The following is a 24,814-nucleotide window of genomic DNA, read 5'->3' on the forward strand; positions in this document are numbered from 1 at the left end:
TCATGTAAATTCACTATCAGTATCACTTTCACTAGCCGAGTGATTTTCCATCAAACTGTCTATTATTTCGTCTGACACGAGGTCAACTTGGGCTAATTTCGTCTCTACGCTTGTTGTGTGGCGAATAAAATTTTTCCACGTCTCTGCGGTTAGTCGATTTATCCCTTCAAGCATCATAAGGTTTTTTACGTCTTGAATTTTGTATGTCATATTTTTGGATTTTACATAACCTTTCGTCATTGCCCATGCGAGCTCTATGGGATTGAGCTCGCAGTGATAGGGCGGTAAACGCAGTACAATTTTATTGTGCTGTTTCGCAAATTCATCAACTTTATATTTGTTGAATTGCGGTTTAATAGTTTGTACCCTTTCCATGAGTACAACTTTTCCTGCATCTGCTGGTATTTCTTCTCCTTTTGAACTGAGCCACTCAATTATTTTGGATTTTGTCCAGTTCATTGTGGGACGCGACTCAATTTTTACCGAGTGGTACGGTGCATTGTCCATTACCACCACGGACCCCTTTTTTAGTGATGGCAGGATATTTGCAAACCACTCAAAGAATGTTTCCCCATTCATCTCGTCGTGATAGTCTCCTGTGTTTTTCTTGGACTCAAAACATGAGACCACCTGGTACAAATCCGTCAACCGAACCTATGTGGAGAATAATTAATCTCTTTCCTTTCCCGGTAGGTTCAGGTATACCTATCGACAATCCACGTTCACACGCGTCTCTACAAGAAGTAATGGACCGATCCGTCCATACCTTATTTTGGCAATCACCGGCGTTAATCCATGTTTCATCTAAATAATAAATATGTCGATCTTCGGTTTTATACTGAGCTAAACTTCGTAAATATTTGTACCGCCACAGTACAATGTCGTTTCTTTCAATGAGAGCGCTGTTTCGTTTCCTTCGTGTATATTGGAAGTTTAATGATTTTAATGTGCGATATAAACAGGACTTGTTAAACGTGGCAAGTGTAGGATCTGCATTTACGGCGGTTAATAGATTTCCCAATGTTGGAATTTCGCGGCGAAACCAGAAATCGTGCGCTTTTTGCCTTACGCTACATTTTTCTAAATTAGTCATTTTGTCAATCATTGACGGTTTCTGTCGTTTTTTATTTGGACTAGGTGTACGACCCGTTTTCTTATATTCCGATAATGTCTTTGAAATAGTGACTTGGCCTATACCAGATTCCTCTGACATCGCTTTCAACATTTCACAGTATTTCATTTCTGGTGAATTCTTTTGTAGCTGCTTATATATATTAATAATTATTTTTCACCGTCAAATAAAATTTAACGGTGGTCAGAAATATTTGTGCGAATATTAGTGGTAACAAAATACACTGCTGAATAAAATTTTCCGAAAAATTTTAGTGTTTCCTTAATTTTGTTCAGCAGTATATAAATAATTAAATATGTTACCTTTCCTGGCGAATTTTTTATAATAAGTGAATTCTGAGATAGACCCGGTTGCTCCATTTGAAGCATTCCATTAATCCATTTGAATTAAATTAAATATTAAGTAATATTTTTTAATGTGTTTCTTGTATGTATTCTAAATATAAATATAGGGTTAGCCACGTGTCTCGCAATCTCAGAACCCGTGTGTACGAAAACAAATGAGTCGAGTTCCGAAACACATGATCGATCCTACAGACGCATGCAGCAACGTAGGCTATGCATTCAGTGATGCCAAAATCGTGGGCGCTGGTCGCTCGACGGTTCCCTCACTATGACCTACCAGCGTCCCCCACTTTGCTTCTATCGATGCGCACACAAGCTACGCGTCTCCTGTACGGGTGCGGTCCGCGTTACTCGTTGCTTTCAGGCAATGTTCCATGTTTCACGTTGCCAGAGGCGAAAGCTCGAACAGAGGCACAGAGGAAGGCAAAATGAATCGCCGATCGCCGTCGCCGTCGCCGTCGTCGGTCGCTAACGTGAACGGCGACTCACGACTAGGCGACACTCTTCCAATCCCAATACTGCAGATTTTAATTAACCCATAATTTTACGTTATGACTTCACGATAAAGTAAAATACTACACATTATACATAGTCTGACACTTTCATTGCTAAGGGGTTACTACGTTCTTGGCGTCAAAAAATTGATGATTTTTGGGAATTTGTTAAGGAGGGAGTGAAATAAATCGAAAATGTTATTATTGTGTCTTATTTTCGGAACCTTTATTTAAATAAAAAAAGTTTTTTCACAAACATTTTCCCTATTTTACCTCTATTTTCTGTGGCTGCAGTAATCTCTGTACCAAAAACGACGACTCCTAATCAATACAATATTTGCCTACTAAAAAGGCACACAGTAATAAAATATAGACGACGATGTTATAAAATGGTATTTTAACAATAGTCCATTGAGCTAAGATTTGGAATCTTGCAAAAATTATGAAAATTATGCTATTTTGTAGGAAAGAATCAATTTTTTCATTGAAATTTCAACTTTGAAATAGGAAGAAAAATATCGATAATGATAAATTGTAAAAACGCATTTAAAGCGCGCGGTGTCAACAGCGTTACATTTCCACGCAACCGCCTAAAACAAAAGAACGTTGATTTGAGCGGGAATATATGCTACGAGCGTTAGTATTGACAATTAGTCATTTAAAGCCCGCGTCCGCGACACGTGCATCTCCGAGCGTAAACAGCGTATGTAGCTTTTATATACAGTATGTCCCACGAAATACTGGACAGTCGATTATTTCGTAACCTATTAAAGATACCAAAAAAGTTTTTATATGAAATTGAATGGCAAGAGGGGGCTGATTTATTGTCCGTAACAATTTTTTTTTATCATTATTGTTTACAGAGATATGAAAGTTAAGTTTGGTTTTTTAAATGGGATTATATATTTTTTGTTTGATTAATAGATAGTACGATTCAAGACGAATTCAGCAAACATTAATGTATACACCTTTTTTCAAATAGTTTTTAAGATATTACGAATAAAAGTTTACTGATTTTCGGTGGAAGATTTAGGCCTGCCGTTCCTAGCACAGTCTCTTCGTATCAGTTTCAAGAGGCACGTTTAACACGTTCGACGCGCGACAGGGTAGCTCTATCGAGTTGAGCCCGTTTCCCCGGAGAATTATTGACCCGGCGGTGCTGCCGCGCGCTAGCATACAATCGGACAAACCTTTTTCGACCATTTTTTTACCCCCGCACGCAACGTGTTAACCAGTAGCATCTTAAGTGTGGTCGAGAGTCGAGACTCCCTACTGTGCTTCCTGGTCTCGCTGATTTTCTTCCACCGAAAATCAGTAAACTTTTACGCGTAATATCTTAAAAACTATTTGAAAAACGGTGTATACATTAATGTTTGCTGAATTCGTCTTGAAACGTACTATCTACTGATCAAAAAAAATATATATAATCCCATTTAAAAAACCAAACTTAACTTTCATATCTCTGTACACAATAATGATAAAAAAAAATTGTTACGGCCAATAAATCAGCCCCCTCTTGCCATTCAATTTCATATAAAAACTTTTTTGGTATCTTTAATAGGTTACGAAATAATCGACTGTCCAGTATTTCGTGGGACATACTGTATAATAGAATAGTGCGAGTGCGCGTAAGTGGTTCCGGAGGACATTAGTCCTGAAGTATTGAATATATTAATATTCAACTAAAGAGGAATTGCAACTGCTTTAACGATGGATTCTGGACCAGCTAAAGGGTACAAAAAAAGATTCCAGCAACATTGGTTTGATGCTGACGACTCTTTAAAGGTTTGGTTGCAAACTGTTTCCACGGACGAGTCAAAATGCTTCTGCAAAGCCTGCAACAAAGTCTTCGATTGCGGGCTTTCAGAAATACGCAGACACTCGTTTACACAGCTGCATATTAAAAATATGCAGCAAATGTGTAGTAATAATACTGGCGGTGTCGGTTTTACCACACCCGGAGAAGAACCGTTACCAACAGAAAACCAAACCGAGGAGTTTGTCGCGTCCTCTTCTTCAGCGACACTCGATGAAAACATAAAAATAGCGGAGATAAAATATGCCGTTTTTTTCGCCGAACATAATGTTCCCCTTTCGGTCGCGTCTGATTTTCTTCATCTCATGCAAGACATAGGCAAGGAGCCTAAAGTGTTACAAGGCATGAAAATCAGTTGCAGTAAATGTAGCAAAGTTATTGCCAATGTTTTAGGTGTTCGCGAAAGGGAACGCATTATTGACAATGTACGGCATACTAAATTTTCAGTTTACGAGGATGAAACCTTGGATTCGACAAACGATAAATGGCTCACCCTAGCAGTTAAGTATGTTGAACCATGTCGTTTGTCAATTAGAACCGAATTGTTACAATTAATTCATCTCAATACTCTAAATTCTTTTAATGCCTCGTTCCAAAGAAGCGAAACAATGGTTCAGGAGTTACAGTCCTCTTCAGTCAGGCTACTCCTATTTTTTTTAAATAAATTTTTAAGGCCGGCTCTTCTGAGGCACACTGATTTAATTAGACAGGTCGATTTTTCTTTACCGTGCAACCAAGTTTCACTCAATGAGGTGAATCTTGGTCCCGAGTGCACAGATTTTTTGGAAGAGGCAACTCAAAATGGAATGTCGGAAGTTGAGGTACGCTCCTTCCGCGAAAATTGCTTACGGTTTTACGTTACCGTAAGTAATGAAATTCGGAATCGCCTTCCTCATGACGATATTTTTCTTAAACAGTTGACTGTTTTTAAACCAGTCAATGCTTTGTTCAGCAGCGACAGAGTTTCCACTTTTGCTGATGTTGCTGCTGTTGCTCGACAATTCAGAGTTTCTAGTACCGATGAACTACAAAAAGAATTGAACCTTTTGGATAACGGTACAACGCAAGCCCAAAAAGATGACTGGGCAATAATGATCTTCGACGATATGTGGACAGACATTTGCAAATTAGAAACTCCCGAAAAAATATCTCTCTTTCATTGAAATTCATTCAGTCGTTTGAATGCAATTGGGTTAATAAACATATGCGGTTTTTAAAAAAAAGCTCTTTTTTTTATTAGTTAAAACGTAATCAGGGGTTCTTAAAATGAGTTTTTCCGCAGAAAAAATTTTCGAAATTTTTTTTCATTAGAATACTTTTCTAAGTTGGAAACTGAAAATATCCAGGCAATCGAAAAGCTCGCGCAAGGTGTGTGGCGCTTGCCGCTTGCTAGCGATTGGGATTTAAACATTTCAAAGAATGAGAGAGTGCGCATCACGATCCACCTTCTCTCTCGACCTCCCGAAGCTGCCCGAAACTGTCCGAAGCGCCGAGCTCACGGATACGCGGCCGGTGCGTTAGTGTGCGTAGTGGAGGGGGTAATTCTCAAGATTTGCGTCCTCAGTCTGGCAGCACAGACCTACACACTAATGGAAGGAGTCGCGGAGCGATGGTGGGGAAAGACTTCTGTCAGTACCCGAGGAACGGCAGAATATAAGTAGGGATATGCGCAGAACGGTGACAAATTGGTCCGTCTACAGTTACACTCTTATTTGAAACGCAGTTTAGTTGATACATTTATTTGTGGTTCTTCATTATATTTGTTGACTCTATTACTACTTAATTATTAAGCTGTACGCATGATGAAACGAACATATTTTCAACAAATTACACGTATATACAGGTGTATGTGCAGTTAAATTAAATAATAGTTTGCTCTGAGAAGTTGTTTGTGGTTACCCTAATGGTCCTGCGTGAACGAAGAATTTAATTTCAATTTGTAATTAACTAGTTGATAAATTTATTTTTGTACTATACATATAATATAATACATATACAGTATGTCCTACGAAATCTTGGACAGTCGATTATTTGGTAACCTATTAAAGATACGAAAAAAGTTTTTATATGAAATTGAATGGCAAGAGGGGGCTGATTTATTGGTCGTAACAATTTTTTTTTATCATTATTGTTTACAGAGATATGAAAGTTAAGTTTGGTTTTTTAAATGGGATTATATATTTTTTGTTTGATCAATAGATAGTACGTTTCAAGACGAACTCAGCAAACATGAATGTATACACCTTTTTTCAAATAGTTTTTAATATATTACGCGTAAAAGTTTACTGATTTTCGGTACAAGAAAATCTGTGAGACCAGGAAGCACAGTAGGAGGTCTCGACTCTCGACCACACTTAAAATGCTACGGGTTAACCCGTGCCTCTTGAAACCAATACGAAGAGACTGGGGTAGGAACGGCAGGGCTAAATTCTACACAATAATTTTGTATACAATAATGATAAAAAAAATTGTTACGGACAATAAATCAGCCCCCTCTTGCCATTCAATTTCATATAAAAACTTTTTTCATATCTTTAATAGGTTACCAATTAATCAACTGTCCAAGATTCCGTGAGACATACCGTAGGTCGGAAATGCAGTGCACATGGTTTCTTTTAGTAGTTTTTGAACTTACGTAGAATCTATCCTTAAGGGGGTACGGTAGTCACGTGACTTTTCGAGATTGCCAGGTCGGTATCTGCTATTACAGTTTTCGTTACAGAAATAGTATTACCCACAGACACGTGGCTGCCTGATGAACGCAAGGTGGAGCCTTTCTATGATTTCGAATTCGGAAGGCAGCTTAGAAAATTTCCCCCTCTACTGCACACACTACTATACGAGCTATGTGTACGTGAACTCGACACTTCGCGACCGACTTCGGACATTTGCGGAAAGTAGAGAGAGTGCGAGTCTGAGTCTTACTTTCTCACTCTTGAAACGCCATATTCAACTGTTCAAATCCCTACAAGCGGCACGTGCCACGCGCGATGCTTCCGATTGCTGAGATATTTTCAGTGATTCAATATACCATTGAATCGTGCGAATGTAGTGGTATTTATCAAATGACACATGATATTTGTATGTGTATAACTTTTACAAGTATCACATTTTAAATACCACTACATTCATATTATTTATTGTTTGCCCACATCGATGCCCTTCTCGAGATAGACCCTTTTCCCAAATATCCTTTTTATATTAATATGAAGATCACGCATATGTGTGCATGCACATACGTATACGTATATATATACAGTAATGTTACGGACGAGAGCCGCGCTTGGGTCTGGTCGCGGCCCTCGTCCGTCACTGATAGTCGATTTGGCTTCCTTTACTCTCGGTCGCCAAGATAATTGGTACACGACCGAAGAAGCAAAAAAAAGGGTCTCGCTCGACCGTCTATGCTCAAGCTGGATGCCCGAAATCAATGACGTTACAAAAGAGACAAGTATAGCATTAGGGATTAAGAATAGGAAAAATTGAAGTTTCTTATTTGCAAACGGATTTTCACGTAAGTAACACCAATCGATTCCTTGTGCTCTTCCGAAGAAAATGATATCACATACGATATGATTCCGATTATTTATAATAAAGATACTTAATAACTTAATTTGTAGAAAGAGCTTACTTGTCCGTTTTTCGATTTATTATTTCGCTAGATATTATTCATCCTTTTTATATATATATAATATAGAAGTATATATTATTTTACATATATAAGTAGATACTAATGAAATTCAAACCAATTTTAAATAGAAATATTAATATATATATATATGTATGTGTGTATGTATATTTTGAGTTAGGTCTGGATTAGGATCGTTGGATTCTAAATACAGTAATAATACGATCGAGGGCCGTTTCGTCCACACGAACAAGAGCCGTGACGAGACCCGAGCACGGCTCTCGTCTGTAACATTACTGTATACGTAAATGAGCGTGACCTTTCTTTCTAAAAATCAAGTTTTATGTATATTATAAATAATCGGAATCCTGTCGTGTTTAATATCATTTTCATCGGGAGAGCACTAGGAATTGACTGGTGTTACGTGCGTGAAAATCTGTTAGCGAATAAAAAACTTCAATTTTTCCTATTTAAATCCTTATGCTATCTTTGTTTTTTATGGTCGCCTTGTTCTGGGGTATCGAGCTCGTACGCAATGGTTCCAAGAATTGGTTTCTCGGAGGCACACATCATACGAGATAGTGGGGACAGACCGCGGCTCTCGTCCGTGTAGACGAAACGGCTCTCGTCGGCAACATTACTGTATCTACACATATACAGGGAAAAATCTATTGGCTAGAAGAAATTATCTTAAAAATTATTATTTTCAAAGATATGATAGTCAGATTCACAGGAAAACCATTTCCAGAATTTGGGCCTACTGTTCCTGTAGCAAACCCTCCCGTATTGGTTTCAAGGAACAATGTATGGCATGTGGCACTTGACGCGTAGGCGAGATTTCCTGCGGTGCTCTCTACTCGAGCAGGTTTTCCTGTGTTGAAAAGCACTAAACTTTCGTATCCAATATCTCGAAAACCATTTGAAAAAAGATACATAGTTTCTATGTCGTTAAATTTGTCTTGAAACGCACTACAAAGTGATTTGAAAAAAAGTATATAGTTCTATTTAAAAAACTAAACTTGATTATCATATCTTTGAAAATAATAATGTAAAAGATAATTTGTTATAGCCAATAAATTTTCCCCCTTATACCATTCAAATGACATGTAAACACTTTTTTAATTTTGTGTTTTTTTTTTTTTGTGTGTTACGCGGGACACCCTGTATGTATACATAAGTGGTAACGCGCTAGGTTAGGAGCGAGCGATGCGATATGCGACATGAGCCGAACATGACCGAGTGTTACTCGAAATCGCAACAGCTAATCGACGGTATTGAGATATTTCAATTCCCTATGCATGACTGGTGGTGTATCCAAACGCACACGACTGTTTTGAATATACATGTGATCTACTGCATTTATTTCTTCATTATACATAATCTGACTGCGACATCAGCCATGTATAGGATCTCACAATCTCACCTCGTAACCGTAATGAAATGATGAACGTCAAGATGCACAGATCCTATACCTGTCATCTATGTCTTTACCATTGATCGAGTTCGGATCCCGTTCAAACCTGCAACTTTTTTTTATTCTACAAGTAATTTTAATATACAATTCCAATCTTTATATAAATTTAATTTTATATTATTATGACACAAATTATTATTTCATTCCATAAAAGACTGGTTGTAAAAAAATGAGAACGATGCAACTGTGTTTTATGGCTATCTGTGTGGCTAAAATATGAATTATATTTTCTACAGTATTTTATAAATGAAGTAATTTATGAAGCGAGGAATTCTAAAGTTAAAAAGCTACTAAAAATTATGTATGAAATAAAAAAGTCACAGATTTGAACTTGCATGATAGCAAAAGACGGGATCCGTATTCTTGTCTTCTCGGGCTTTCGTAAATATGTCTGGGCAAATGAAAATATCGCGCGCGGTTTGTGTCGTTTGTCGGATAACTTGGACAGTATTTAAAGAGCGAGAGAGTAAGGTTCACTTTACACTTGCGTTCTCTTTTGACTTTTCGAATATGGCCGAAGTGGCCCGAAGCGCCGAGCTCACGTACACGCGACTCCTAAGGTGGTGTGTGTAGTGGAAGGGGAAATTTTCAGTAACTCGCATTGTTAATTTGGGTATCACAGATTCCGATTCCACATCGGCAGCTTTACAAATTAGGCGTCGCCTGGTTTGCAAATGCTCAACTAAATTTGTCACATTTTTTGCTCTGTTTTATCGATAACCCAGCCAAAAGCAATACTGTTGTATGGTTTTACGGCCTGACACTTTTCGTCCTTATATGAGAACATTTTGAACTGGAAAAGGGTTGATTCGAAAGAAAAAAGTACAACGCAGCACAGTCAACTCGCGATTTCGTTCAAAACACTCTCTAAATTACATAAAAATGCTTAAATTTCCATAGCTGTCAATGGTAGATTTTTGGTCTACTTTACAACACTCGTATTACTAAATATCAGTAGAATTTCGTTAAATCGCGAGTTGACTGCACTGCATTGAATTGTTTTCTTTCGAATGAACCCATTCCCAGTTTAAAATGTTCTCATATAAGGACGAAAAGTGTCAGGCCGTAAACCCCTGTTTTTGCCTAATTTTGACGGTAATGTCGCCGCTCTGACATATCTGATCGTACCCCCTTAAGGGCTTAGGGTAGTCACGTGACTTTACGAGATTTCTTGGTCGGTATCTGCCGTTACAGTTTTCTTTACAGAAATAAAATTATCCACAGACATGTGGCTGCCTAATGAATGCGAGATGGAGCCACACTATGATTCCCCCTCCACCATACACACTACTATACGAGCCGTATGTACGTGAATTCGGCCCTTCAGATCACTTCGGATAGCTTCGGAAAGACGAGAGAGAAGGCAAATGTCAAATCTTACTCTCGCGTTTCTAAAACGCTATTGTGGTTTGGTCCAAGTCGCTCGGGTCATTCCACGCGAAATCGGGCACGTTTCGGAGCAAGTTCTTGTAATTTGCTCAAATTTGAATATGTTGTACTCTTTAACGATATTTAAACGTACCCTAAAGGATTTTTCAAAATTCTGAAAATTGTCGATTTTACAGCTGTTTGAAGTTAAGTGCTACCTTTTTTTTAAAAAATTATAGCTATTGAACTAGTAAGCAGATGGAGATGAGCTTTATGGTGCTTATAGAGAAAACATTGAAGTTTGTAAAAAAAATTATTTCATTTAAAAAAACTTGTTTTTTAATCATCTTTTTTGCAATTATTTTAAACAAATGCAGGTTTCTAAAATGATGCGCGATTTTAAAAATCTGAAAAAAAAGGAGAATATAGTTTGATCCTTCCCCTTGATGGACAAACTTTCAAAAAGATGGACATTTTAAAATTGGCCCTGTGAAAATTGCTGAAAGTTGACGCTGCGTCAAGTCGCACTGCTGTGGCGGGCACGTCGTCGCTGGCAGCCTACTCGTGTCCAGCGGACGAACGTGCGTTATTATTTGCGATCAAGGCGGCAAATATTGGTAACTCACTCTTTGTCAATGATACTTATTGACAAGTTCACATTCATTTTTGCCATGTGAAGTTGCAAAAAAGTGCCATTCTGCATTAATACCAAAATCTTCGAAATGAAAGCTAGAATTTAAGAGATTATATTTATGTTTTCAAGCATAAGACGAAGATTGAGATACCAATATTTATTGATTGCATTAAACCTTGCAAATGCTCGGAGATAATGTAGAGTAATGTTGGGTGAAGTCGTCTTGATTCCAAATAATAACGCACGTTCGCCCGCTGGACACGAGTAGGCTGCCAGCGACGACGCGCCCGCCACAGCAGTGCGACTTGACGCAGCGTCAACTTTCAGCAATTTTCACAGGGCCAATTTTAAAATGTCCATCTTTTTGAAAGTTTGTCCATCAAGGGGAAGGATCAAACTATATTCTCCTTTTTTTTCAGATTTTTAAAATCGCGCATCATCTTAAAAACCTGCATTTGTTTAAAATAATTGCAAAAAAGATGATTAAAAAACAAGTTTTTTTAAATGAAATAATTTTTTTTACAAACTTCAATGTTTTCTCTATAAGCACCGTAAAGCTCATCTCCATCCGCTTACTAGTTCAATAACTATAATTTTTTAAAAAAAAGGTAGCACTTAACTTCAAACAGCTGTAAAATCGACAATTTTCAAAATTTTGAAAAATCCTTTAGGGCACGTTTAAATATCGTTAAAGACTACAACATATTCAAATTTGAGCAAATTACAAGAACTTGCTCCGGAACGTGCCCGATTTCGCGTGGAATGACCCGCTCGCAAGCGGCATTGAGCGGCACGAGTCACTCGTAAAATATTTCGAGTGGAAACTCTGGTTTATCTGCAAAACTAAATCAGTTTAATAAAAATTACTTTTCGAGTTTATGTAACTTGAATGTAAAAGATGATATACTTACAAGTTTTACACTTTCTACGTTCTTGATACCAGCCTTTAAAAAACAATTAAAACAAGTTCATAATGATTTCATATTAATTTACTTACAAACAATAACAGTAAACGAATTTTAGTTATCTCTTTGTATATGTGGCGAATTATTTCCAATTCGTTTCTCCTTCCGGTTTGGTCTGGGTTAGGTCAGGGTTAGCTCTGGGTATATACAAAATAAGAGGAGACGTTGCTAAAAATACATTAATTTAATATATTTATAATAATCATCAGAATCTCGGTTGCCGCTGCGACCCCGACCGCGGCTTCTCCCATACTTCCATTTACGGACTTTCTTTTTAAAATCCCAGAACTGTAATATGAAAAATAGACACATGTTATTCACGAAATTTACTTCGTTCTTGAACAAAAAATGAATAGATAAATTACTTAGCGCTTCAGCATAAGATCGCCTATGATCTACGTATCTTTTGTCGTCATGCCTCCTCTAAAGCTTGCACTGACTCCGGCGTCGGCGTCGGCGTCGGCGTCGGCGTCGGCGTCGGCGTCGGCGTCGGCGTCGGCGTCGGCGCTAGCTTTAGAGGAGGCATGACGACAAAAGATACGTAGATCATAGGCGATCTTATGCTAAAGCGCTAAGTAATTTATCTATTCATTTTTTGTTCAAGAACGAAGTAATCTTTGTGAATAACATGTGTCTATTTTTCATATTGTAATTTCGGGACTTTAAAAAGAAAATCTGCAAGCGGAAGTATGGGACAAGCCGCAGTCGGGGTCGCGGCAGCAACTGCGATCCTGGCCTGGGGGAAGAGGCGGGAACGGAGGGGAAAATTTAATTATAAATTATTATAATTAAAAAGTAAACATATTAAATTAATGTATTTTTAGCAATGACTCCTTTTATTTTGTTTATATCCAGACCTAACCCAGACCTAACCCAGACCTAAGAACATATAAATATTATAAACAATTTATATTCTTTATTTTTAGTTTATTATTGCATGTAGAATCGCTCTTTCTCGATTGTATCAGCTTGTACATAAACTAGTTTTAATTTAATTTTTCATACAAAATACACAGAGAATGTCATCGTTTGATCTTTAAACTCATCCCTCAAAATTTCATAAAAATTTTTGGAGATCTGACCGAAGAAACTCCATTCGAGTCGAAACGTGAAAATATCTATATCAAAAAGATTGCGCGTGCCTCGTTGCGCTTGCCGGTGACTTGGACCTAAGCGTTTCAAGCTTCTTTCCGAATCTTTCCGAAGCCGTCCGAAGCGGTCCGAACCGCCGAGCTCACTTTCTGTTCGAACCTTACAATGTCACTCGGAATGAGTTTTCATGCGACTTCTTGTGGGACATGAACGAAACACGCAGCTCGTATAGTTGCATGTGTAGTGGTACGTCATATTCTCGAAACTCGCGTGCCAACTCAGGGCAGCACGGGCCTCCTGATTAGGCGCCGCCTGGTCTGTTCAAGCGGAACTAAACTTGTCACTTTTTTACTCTGTTTTATCTCTAACCTCGCAAAAAGCACTGCAAAATCGCGCTGACGCTTTACGTCCTTATATTGGAAGGTTTTGAGATGGAAAAGGACTCATTCGATAGAGGAAGGTTCAATCTAGCCCGCTCTGGTCATGATTTCGCTCAGAATAATCCCTAAATTAGCTAAAAATGCTTAGATTTCATGACTGTGAATTTGTCGATTTTTGCTTTACTTTGAACACTCATATTACTGAACATCAGCAGAAGCTGATTAAATAATAGGCCCTTAAGGGCCTAGGATCAGATATGTCAGGGCGGTGACATTACCGACAAAATTAGGCAAAAACAGAGGTTTACGCGCTGACGCTTTACGTCCTTATATTGAAAGATTTTGAGATGGAAAAGGACTCATTCGATAGAGGAAGGTTCAATCTAGCCCGCGCTGGTCATTATTTAATCAGATTCTGCTGATGTTCAATAATATGAGTGTTCAAAGTAAAGCAAAAATCGACAAATTCACAGCCATGAAATCTAAGCATTTTTAGCTAATTTAGAGATTGTTCTGAGCGAAATCATGACCAGCGCGGGCTAGATTGAACCTTCCTCTATCGAATGAGCCCTTTTCCAGCTCAAAACCTTCCAATATAAGGACGTAAAGCGTCAGCGCGATTTGGCAGTGCTTTTTGCCAGGTTAGAGATAAAACAGAGTAAAAAACTGACAAGTTTAGTTCCGCTTGAACACACCAGGCAGCGCCTAATCAGGAGGCCCGTGCTGCCCTGAGTTGGCACGCGAGTTTCGAGAAGTTGACGCACTACTACACATGCAACTATACGAGCTGCGTGTTTCGTTCATGTCCCACAAGAAGTCCCATGAAAAGTCATTTCGAGTGACATTGTAAGGTTCGAACAGAAAGTGAGCTCGGCGGTTCGGACTGCTTCGGACGGCTTCGGAAAGAAGCTTGAAACGCTTAGGTCCAAGTCACTGGCAAGCGCAACAAGGCACAAGCAGCCTTTTTGATATTATAGATATTTTCACGTTTCGACTCGGAAGGAGATTCTTCGGTGAGATCTTCAAAAATTTTTATGAAATTTTGAGGGAAGAGTTTAAAGATCAAACGATGACATTCTCTGTGTATTTTGTATGAAAAATTAAATTAAAACAAGTTTATGTACAAGCTGATACAATCGAGAAAGAACGATTCTACATGCAATAATAAACTAAAAATAAAGAATATAAATTGTTTATAATATTTATATGTTCTTAGGTCTGGGTTAGGTCTGGGTATATACAAAATAAAAGGAAACATTGCTATAAATACATTAATTTAATATATTTACTTTTTAATTATAATAATTTATAATTAAATTTTCTCTCCCGTTCCCGTCTCTTCTCCCCCGGCCTGGACCGTGGTTGCTGCCGCGTCCCGGACTGCGGCTTCTCCCATACTTCCACTTGCGGATTTTCTTTTTAAAGTCCTGGAATTACAATATGAAAAATAGACACATGTTATTCAAGAAGTATACTTCGTTCTTAAACAAAAAATGAATAGATAAAGTACTTAGCGCTTTAGCATAAGATCGCCTATAATCTACGTATCTTTTGTCGTCATGCCTCCTCTAAAGCTTGCACCGACTCCGGCGTCGGCGTCGGAGTCGGCGTCGGAGTCGGCGTCGGAGTCGACGTTGGTGTCGGTGTTGGCGTCGTTTTCATTCACACGTTGCGCATTTGTAATAGTAGTTGCCGCAGAATTTCTGATAGCCATTAGGTCTCTGTCATCATCGGAATATGAATCGAGAAGAATACGAATCTCGTCGTTTACCGTCTCAAGATGGTTTATTGTGGGCTAATCACACAATTTCGCCAACATTGGCGTAAGAATTCGATTGAAGCGCTCCACTTGTCCACTAGCGCGAGGTGTTCCAACGGCAATTAAAATGTGACGTAGTGACTCTGCCTCCAGGAATTTTTCGAGTGTTTGAGACGTAAAACACGTTCCTCGATCGTCTATTAAACGTTTCGGCTTACTATATACACAAAAATAATCTCTCAAATGGCGTGTCACTTCGTCAGTTTTTGTGGATTTACTGGGATACAATTTTATAAATTTTGTAACTCCATTATAGACAATACATATCGATACCCTTCTCCGGATTTTTCTAACGGACCATAGTGATATATATGTACTGTTTGGAATGGCAATTTTCCTTTTGGAATATTATGTAAATATCCTTCCGTCTTGCCCGAGGTCGGAGACGATTCTATACATTTGAGACAATTAGCAATGTAATTTCGTATTTTTTCTCCTAAGTTTGGAAACCAATAAACTTTCATTATGTTGTCAACAACTTTATCAATACCGACATGCCCTAGGTCGTCGTGACAGATACGTATTACGTTGGATTCCATATCTTTCGGCACGTAGAACAATAATTTTTTGTTTTTGAATTTGCGGTATACTAGTCCATTTCTCAGTTCGAAAAATTTATCTTCTACTATTTCCAATTTGTCTCGAATTTTGCAAATTTCTTTATCTTTATCCTACCGAATGAGTAAAGTCTGTTCAAATGTATTTGCTTCTAAGGCTAACACACTGTTGCATCTACTCAGGGCATCGATGTGGGGCATGCGCTTACCCCGACGGTATGCAATTTTATAATCATAATTCTGTAATAATATCGCCCATCTAGAAATCCGTGGATTAACTGTCTGCTTGCTCAATGTTAAGCGGAAGCTATCATATTCTGTAACGATCATAAACGGGATTACCGATAAATAAACATGAAATCTTTGTCTCGCATTTACTCGAAATTACATTCAAATTAGGAACCTTGACTAAATGAACACAAACGATTTCGTGAAAAAGTCACATCAAATGTTCGAATTGAAGTCCATGTTCTTGTAGGCACAATTCCACTCTACGTAGTAAGTTTGCATTGGTTGCTCTTACAATACTGTCGTAGCGAAGTTCTTCACATGAAATCGTTTCGTGAAGTCTTTCACGAAATCGTTTATGTTAATTTAGTCAAGGTTCCTAATTTGAATATAATTTCGAGTCTTAATAATAAACACAAGTTATTATCCCCCACTCAAGCAGATTGTCATTTTTTGTCGGAATTTTCATTTCTTTGTCGTCAAGGTCATCCGAAGTTCATAATATACTGGGTCATTGAATTCGTCTTTATACGGGCTACAATACTGGTAAGTCAAAAATACAAAGTGTCATTTAAAACAATGAAGGTACCCCCAATAATAATAATAAAAAAAAAATTTCGAACTTTTGTTTATTACAATGTATAGCCAATCGAAAACTGATCAACTTTCGTCTAAATTATTTTTTTATCAGATCGTCGCAAATACTTGAAAAATTGTGAAAAGTGTTACGTGGGACATCCTATATAACTGCTAGACACTCCAGCTCGAAGCTGTGGTAACGCGCTTCTATCGCGGTAGTTCTACGAGTAAACTATGACACAGATCGTAAGGTTCCATTATTTTGTTTTTGTAGTGTTACGGGCGGAGTCCGTAACTCTGTCCGTTACATACACAACCACCCCACTGGTTAGTTATGGGATGTATTTTTGTAAATAAATATACTCTATCAGGTTATCATTTTTCGATAGGATGGTTGACGAGAGATTTCCCTGCGCCGAGCTGCCGTGAGCTCGAGGCAGGATAGCCTATGATAACTTCGCCGTATCCGCCCTGCAAGTCGCTCGACAAAAAGGACGATGTCCAGATGGGCGCCAGGCACTTTCGTGCCAACTATAATGAAACCGACAAAGCTACGCGACTCTTGCAGAGCAGGTACGGCGGAAAACCTCGACTAGCTCGGTGGAAGAGGAAAGGTCATGGTTCGGACGCGTAGAGGAATCACGCCTTCACGGCAAGACAAAGACGAAACGTCGAGTATCTTCCTCAAGTGTTTATTCGACACAATACTGGACCGTGCAGATGGCACGGTAACGGAAGAAAACAGGTGGTCGGTAACAGAAACAAACACGTGTCCTAAAGGTTGCTTCCCATTGCTGTAGCGGGCTCGTTCGGTCATAAATTATGCGTGCTCGGCGAGTTTTGTTCGAAAAGACGTTCCCACTAGGCGAGTATAGGTGCATGGTCGCTTTGGGTCCGCCAGGCTCGTTTGATGATTAAGCAGATCACGGTAGGCAGACTCGCTGGGCACTTCAGACCATCCTGCTCGTAGAGTTGACAATTTCAAGTGGACGGCGAACGTGCTCGCGGCCCGAACTTAAGCAATGGGAAGCGACCTTAATAACATCGGCACACGCGGACTCGCCCGTTACAAACTTCGTGTCGGTCGTAGGGACACCGGAATAAGTGATACATTTGACAAAATACACGATACCGCGATATCACAGACGCCCTGGAAGAAACCCGAATCGCGCATAGCACTAACGGCACTCCGTGCCCGGTAATTGGGGCTAGGTAACCTGTGCAGCTTACCCTAATTTCGCAGTTCGCAGCGTCCGTCGTATCGGCAACGAATGACGACGCTCGGCACTTGCGCATGCGACCCTCCCGATTCGCGGCACTTCCCTCCCCCGCGCAAGCGCTACAGCCCCTCGGCGTACTCGCTATGGTTCAGATGTGTATGCGAGGAGCGGGGCCTCGCTCCTCTCCGGCGACGATCCGCATTTCCTCGGTATCGTGGAGACTTCCCTAGGACTTCCTATGGCTCCTGCCGCCTGGATAACGATTTCCGGGCTCGCCTCCACCCTCACCTTCCACTTGAGCCGTTGTAGAAGGGCAGTACCGCGGAACCATCCCTTAGCTCGCTGTGGGCGGATTTTCTTTCGGCTATCTGATTCTCCGCGGAGGCCGCAAGTCCCTTAACATCGAGGGTGGAGGGCCCCTGCACCATCCACTATACAGGGTGTTAAAAAAAAGCCATTCAATATTTATATGGTATATAGGATACATTGTACTGAGTAAAAAAGCTTTAGTAAACATAGGTCGAAAGGTCAACCGTTTCTGAGATATAAACATTTTTGTTTGTTATTATCATAATTGACTTACTACTGAATTTTCGATGTTTACAGAAGATTTTCCACGTGTCCACCTTCCATTTCTACACACGTTTGGCATCTTCGTTTTACAGAGTCGCGAACTCTCTCGAAAATTCCACATTTCTGTCGAATTGTTTGACAAGCATGGTGGATTCGGTTACATAATTCTTCTAAATCATTTATCGGCGAGGAATACACTAGGCTTTTTAAATATCCCCATAAAAAGAAGTCCAAAGGGTTTAAATCGGGGGATCGAGGAGGCCATGCAAGTGGTCCACCACGTCCAATCCACCTTTGACCGAACACCATGTTTAAGTGGTCTCTCACATTACGCACAAAATGAGGAGGTGCCCCATCATGCATGTACCACATCGATAATCTTTCTGCCAAAGGCATATCATCCAAGTACTGAGGTAGTGTATTCACCAAGAAGTTGAAATAAGCAGCACCTGAAAGCCGATTTGGGAGTATTACAGGGCCAATAAGGCGATCTCCCACAATGCCCATTCAAACATTTAACGAGAAACGGTGTTGATGATTTGTTTGAATAAATGCATGAGGATTCTCTTCCGTCCATACGTGATTATTATGGAAATTTGTAATTCCATTTCGCGTAAATGCAGCTTCATCAGTAAATAAAATGCAAGATAAGAAATTCGGATTCACAGCACATTTTGTGAGTAGCCACTGTGAAAATTCTGTTCTTGCCTGATAGTCCGGTAGAGTGAGGGCTTGTACCCGTTGGATATGGTATGGATAGAGTAACTGCTCATGAAGCGTCCTCCAGACCAGAGTAGTACCGATTCCTGTGGCATCGGATATTCTTCTTACGCTGGTTCCGGGATTTTCTTCTACAATCCTTAAAATACGATTCTCCGTATTGGGTGTCGATACAGATCTAGGTCTGCCAGAGTTTCGATGGCAAGGTGTAAGTGAGCCTGTTTCACAAAGACGTTGGTTAAGGTTTTGAAACAGCATGTGAGGGGGAACCCTTCGATTAGGAAATTTTTCCGCGTAAAGACGTCGTACAGATAAAGCACTTCCATTAGCACGGCCATACATAAAATGCATATCTGCCATTTCGTCATTCGAATAATACGCTGACATTTTCACGATACTTTGTAACTGTGTAATATCTACAATCGCCGATTCACAACTGACTGATTCTCAATGAGATCTACTGTCGGCACTTGAATAAGAACATTCAGAACGCGGTTTGTAAACATTAAAGTAAACGTCGCATGCGATAGAAGCAAGTAAGTCAATCATGATACTAGCAAACAAAAATGTTTATATTTCAGAAACGGTTGACCTTTCGACCTATGTTTACTACAGCTTTTTTACTCAGTACAGTGTATCCTATATACCATATAAATATTGAATAGTTTTTTATTAACACCCTGTAGATACGACGTCCGAATCTGGAAACTGCACGGCCAGGGGACGGGGACGGCCTCAGGGTCCCTCAGGTTTCCTCTACGGTCCTGAAACGTTGTGCGCGCTCGGCACGGAGACACCCGAAATTAGGGGCGATTCCAAATTCACGATATTTTCCTGCAAGAGGCGTCTCTCGGCATGTGTTCCGCAAGGGGGCCGTACGGTCCTTCTTTTCACTAACTTCGTGTAATTTCACAAAACGGGGACGACGCTATGCGCAACGTCACAACTTCTATGCGTTCTAAACGCCTAGTCCGAGCCACTTCTATGTCTATGAATTGAATATGATGAGACAGTGCGAAATGGTAGTGTGGTCGCGATAACAGAGCGGCTTTGAAAGAGAAGTTCGGCCACAATACACGAGTATATCGAAATTTCTATTAATTAATTATCCAAGAGGGATAATGGTAAATGGGTTAGGAAATCATCTAGTCCCATACGGGCTTCGCTACGCGTGACTGATTTTTCCGAGAGGTGGAAGCTTATACTAGCATTGTATTTGGAAAAGTAAAATAATCAACTCAATATATATATGGAAAACTAAAGAGGAAAAAAAATAAATTCCTGGTTTTCTTAAAAAAATTAACAATATTAATCAATTTGCATCAATGACAGTGTGGAACAGAAAGCATATGCATTTATGAAATATATATAATCGTTTATATAAAAACAAAATAAAATTTAAAATCGTTTAAAGAAAAACGGATGTGATATGCACTATACCAAAGGAACACGCAATTGGAGAGCATCTATATACACATGATATGCAAATTATTACATCCATACGAGCAAGAACAAAAATATAATATTAACTAAGGCACGTAGGATAATAAAAGAAAGAAAAGAAAAAATTAATATATGTAGATGTATCGAAACAAAACATTGTATCGTGCTATACACGTAGGTCTCTGCGCCAAGGTGGCGGTAAGGACACCATGGTAGATCGCCGCGGAGGACAAAAGGCGATAGCACATATACAACAAGTTAAAAGAAACTAATATATAATAATACAAAAGAATATAAAAATGAAATCCAGAACGGTAATTATATAGATTAGGGGATCCACCTCCGATTTCAATGACCTTGGAATATGTTGTCAAGATCATCATTCTGAACAACTTTTCCCTATACATATACTCGGCAGTCTCTTTTAGTTTTCGAGATATTCGCCAAAATGTTTTCAGTATTAAAAAGTGTGATCGGAGTTGGTCTGGGTTAGGTTCATTTACGGGAAGGGATTTGGGGAGGGGCGGCAGGCCAAAATAATAGACACGTTCCTACTTGTTTAGTCCTTTATATCTTAAGTTATTTTATATGTATCTGCCATTGCTTGAAAAAAGCATCCAGTCGTTCGTCAAAATCGAATGTTCTTTTAAATACAAATTCTGCCAGACAGTGGTTGAAATTATATTCTCTACGACCATACCTAGGAATATTGTCGCTCACGCGCTGCGAGAACCAAAGGAAGAATTTAGAAGAAGCATCGTACGTAAGGAAAAGTGATCTAGCCGTTTTTCAGATCGTATCGTGTATTCAATTAAAATTCAACTAAAATTTTTCGCAAAATTTTAGTGGACCGTTAATTTTGTGCACCAGTATATTTCATAATACAAAAATGAGATTTCAATCGGAATTGTAATTTGTGTTGTCGAGTCAAATTGAATACTTCGCGGAGTATTTCTAAATGTTCGTCAATGTCTTTCGTTGCAGTCATTATTTCGTTGATATATACCAATATTTTATTAGTTGTTATTAAATTACGAAAAATGTTGTTAATATACGGCCGAAATACTCGCGGCGCATTTGTCAGCCCAAAGGGCATTCTAAGAAACTCGAACTGGCCCACCGGCGTCACAAAAGAAGATACTTTACCGACTCATCAGCAGTCTTTACATGATGGAAACCGTTTCGCAAATCAAGGCTCGAAAAATACTATTTGTCGCGCAGTAGATCCAAATGATTATCAATTAGAGGAGTCGGGAAGTTTCCCCTTACTGTTATCTTATTTAACTCGCGATAATTGACACGCAATCTTCGTTCACCGTTCTTTTTATGCACAAGCACTATCGGAAAAGCATATGGCAAATCACTCGGTTTAACGATTTTCTCTTGCAATAATCTATCCAATATTTGATTTAGTTTCTCTTTGTCGGCAAGCGAAAGTCTTCGGAGCCCAAGCTAATCGGTCGATCGTGCGTTAAATTAATTGTCATTTCAATCTTCCTTGAGGGATTTGTGATGTCTTTCTTGGCAACATACTCATTCTCCTATAATCGTGTAATCGAAAGCATATAATCGTTCAATATCTTGAATAGTTTTAGTATTGAGTTGTGGATTAATATTCAACATTTCAGTGGCAGACGAAGGATGATCAATATACGAAATATTCAAGATCTGCTTTGAAAAATCTGTGTTGCCATCAGGTTTTAAATCCGTGTTTGAAAAACTAAATTTCTCTTCTACTGATATTTTAATCGATACAGAGGATATGAAATCTTTTCCGAGCAAAACAGCACAAGTTAATGTTGAATCCGGTACTACAAAGAAATTAATTTTTAAGAGAATATCATTACTTTCAACAGTTTTCGCAAAAGTTCCTAAAATCTCTAATTTAGTGCCATTACTATCGTAAAAAGACTGATCTACAGGACCCTGAGTGTAAACATGAGCAGGAACAAAATTGCTTTTAATTAAACTTATTGGGGATCCTGAATCAATCATCGCTACAAGCGAATATTTGCATACATTATTATCATTATCTACAACCTGATATGATAGGGGTATCGTGTACGGGATGCTCGGCAAAGTCGTCTGGACAACATTCGTCATGTTTGCGGTCTTCGGTTGTGACATGAGGTATTTCTTTATCTGGTGTTTTAAACTGCTGCACAATATTTTGAAACGTGTCCAAGCATTCCACAGCTGTAACACCGTTCTGACTTTTCATCGCTCACACCAGAACACCATCAATGATGCAATCAGTAAGTTCATCTCTCTCGATGGACGCTTTGTTTGCAAGAACGATTTTATTGTGATAGTACTCGGAAAACGTTTCACCATTCCGCCAAGTGCGCTTCTCAAAATCTTTCCTCAGCATCAGCTTAATGGGGCGATTGTCAAAAATACGTGACATTTTGGAAAACAATTCTGTAATGGAACCAATTCTGGAACCAGTTCAAGGCCTTGCCTTTCAACCGCAAGCTAATTAACATTCTCGTCGAGTTTTCATCTAGATGATAAGTTTCGTGTAGAAGCATGATTTGTCTTTTCCGAATGTCGAAATTGTTACTATCGCCATAGAATTCACTAAGCAGATCACTGATAGCTCGAATGTTAATGTTAGAATCGGTAGCGCGTTCACTTGCGCTGCTTCCAACACCAGGCGACAGAGTCATTTCACGTCGAACAAGATTCAATTCTCGTTTGAGAGTTTTTTCCTATCGCAATATATCGAGTTCTCTTGCCATTAATTCCGTAGAATCCATACGCAGACCTGTAGCTGCATAACTTTCCCCAGAATCCGACGTTGTTTCTTTCACTAATGCACCCGTATTATGTAACGGTGGATTGATTCGGTGGCGTACTATTCCTCAATTTTTGAACAGCTACTCGCCAAACACCCTCTCCAACAGATAATATCCGAATTACCAATTCGGCTTTTGTTTCAAAGGTGGGCTGTTCAATAAGTCGTCAAATTTCTTTCAGACTTGCAACTATGAATTCGTTTAAGATATCCTGTGGTACCTTATGCATTCTGGCGATCACAATAAAGACAATACGATATCACTTCCGTTCACACAAAGCTGCCACAAATCCAGCAAACACAAAGTTTCACGAATCAGAAGACAATTATAACAACAGCGCTGCACTTAAGACGATAATCGGAAACTGTCGATAATTTCGAATTACGTCACCGTCGCAATCACCGCATTCACGAGTCGTCAACAAGACCAGCAAAATAGGTTCCACAGTCGCGGATACACGCATTAATTTCTGCACAATAGCAGGTGCGAACCATACGCTGTTTACTACAGCGAACAATATAAAATTTTGAAAAGAAAAACTGGCTATGCGTTGAATGTTGATCCCACTTCTCAGTTTGTAGGAGAAAAAGGTCTTGTACGTCAGGAAGATCTCGTTCGACTGCCTAATGACGACTCACAATCGCTCATCGCTCATCGCTCGCGGCGTATTACGCATAAAGGCCATAGGCCACACACACACACACACACACACGTACGCACGCACGCACGACACACAAATTGCTTTTAATTAAGTTTCATAGACTATGATTTCTCTTTTAAAATAAAACATGAAATGATTTATTAACCTAAATGTTTTACACTACTAAGGTACTTAGTTCTATTCTTCAAACTTCAGTCTTTGATGAGATAGATTCTTATTAATCTATGAACTGATTGTCGCGAGGTTCTATATAAAGCTGCCTCGGCCGGTAATCAAGGAGCTAGTTAAAGCTGTCTCGATTTGGAGGAACCCAGGAGCTGGTTAAAGCTACCTCGGTTAGGAGTGATCCAGAATCTGGCTAAAACTGCCTAGATCGAAGGAACCAAGGAGCTGGTTAAAGCTGCCTTGGTATAGATTTAGATGTTATGGTTGGAGTTCGGAGAAAACTACGCTGCGTACTACTTCTATCCCTATCTGTCTGTCTGTGGTGTTGGCGCTGCCTTATTTATACGGGAAGATTGCTTCCCTCTTTTGGCCTCAATGACTGTCCTCGATTGGGGGGGGGTCTTGCGTCTGCGCGTTCAGGAGTCACTGCAGGATACATGCTCCCAATTGGTTCCGAGGTTTTGGCGCATGCGTTTGGTAGTGTTTGCGCCGGCGAATAGAGAGCGTTGCTTGTTGATTGGCTCGTACTGTCATCATCCAGTCGTCATCCTGTCATCAATGTGTGTTCCACTGAACGCCATAAGATGTCGCTCTGGCGACGTACTTTGTGGTGTCAAATACCACTTTACCTACCGGGTGTGGGTGAAATAAAGATTTTCAACGAGAGAATTTGTTTAACTTGTAATAAAATTTATTTCAAACGTAATTTGCGTAACACTCTTTG

At 39.3% G+C, this 24,814-nt stretch overlaps 1 protein-coding gene across 7 annotated transcripts in view; it reads left to right on the forward strand.

Annotated features, from left to right (window-relative positions):
* Wdr81 (WD repeat domain 81) overlaps positions 1–24,814 on the forward strand; it is a 74,854-nt gene that overhangs the window by 18,938 nt on the left and 31,102 nt on the right. The gene's annotated exons all lie outside the window — the stretch shown is intronic.

The sequence above is a fragment of the Calliopsis andreniformis genome, chromosome 2, assembly GCF_051401765.1.
Source record: "Calliopsis andreniformis isolate RMS-2024a chromosome 2, iyCalAndr_principal, whole genome shotgun sequence".
NCBI lineage: Eukaryota > Metazoa > Arthropoda > Insecta > Hymenoptera > Andrenidae > Calliopsis > Calliopsis andreniformis.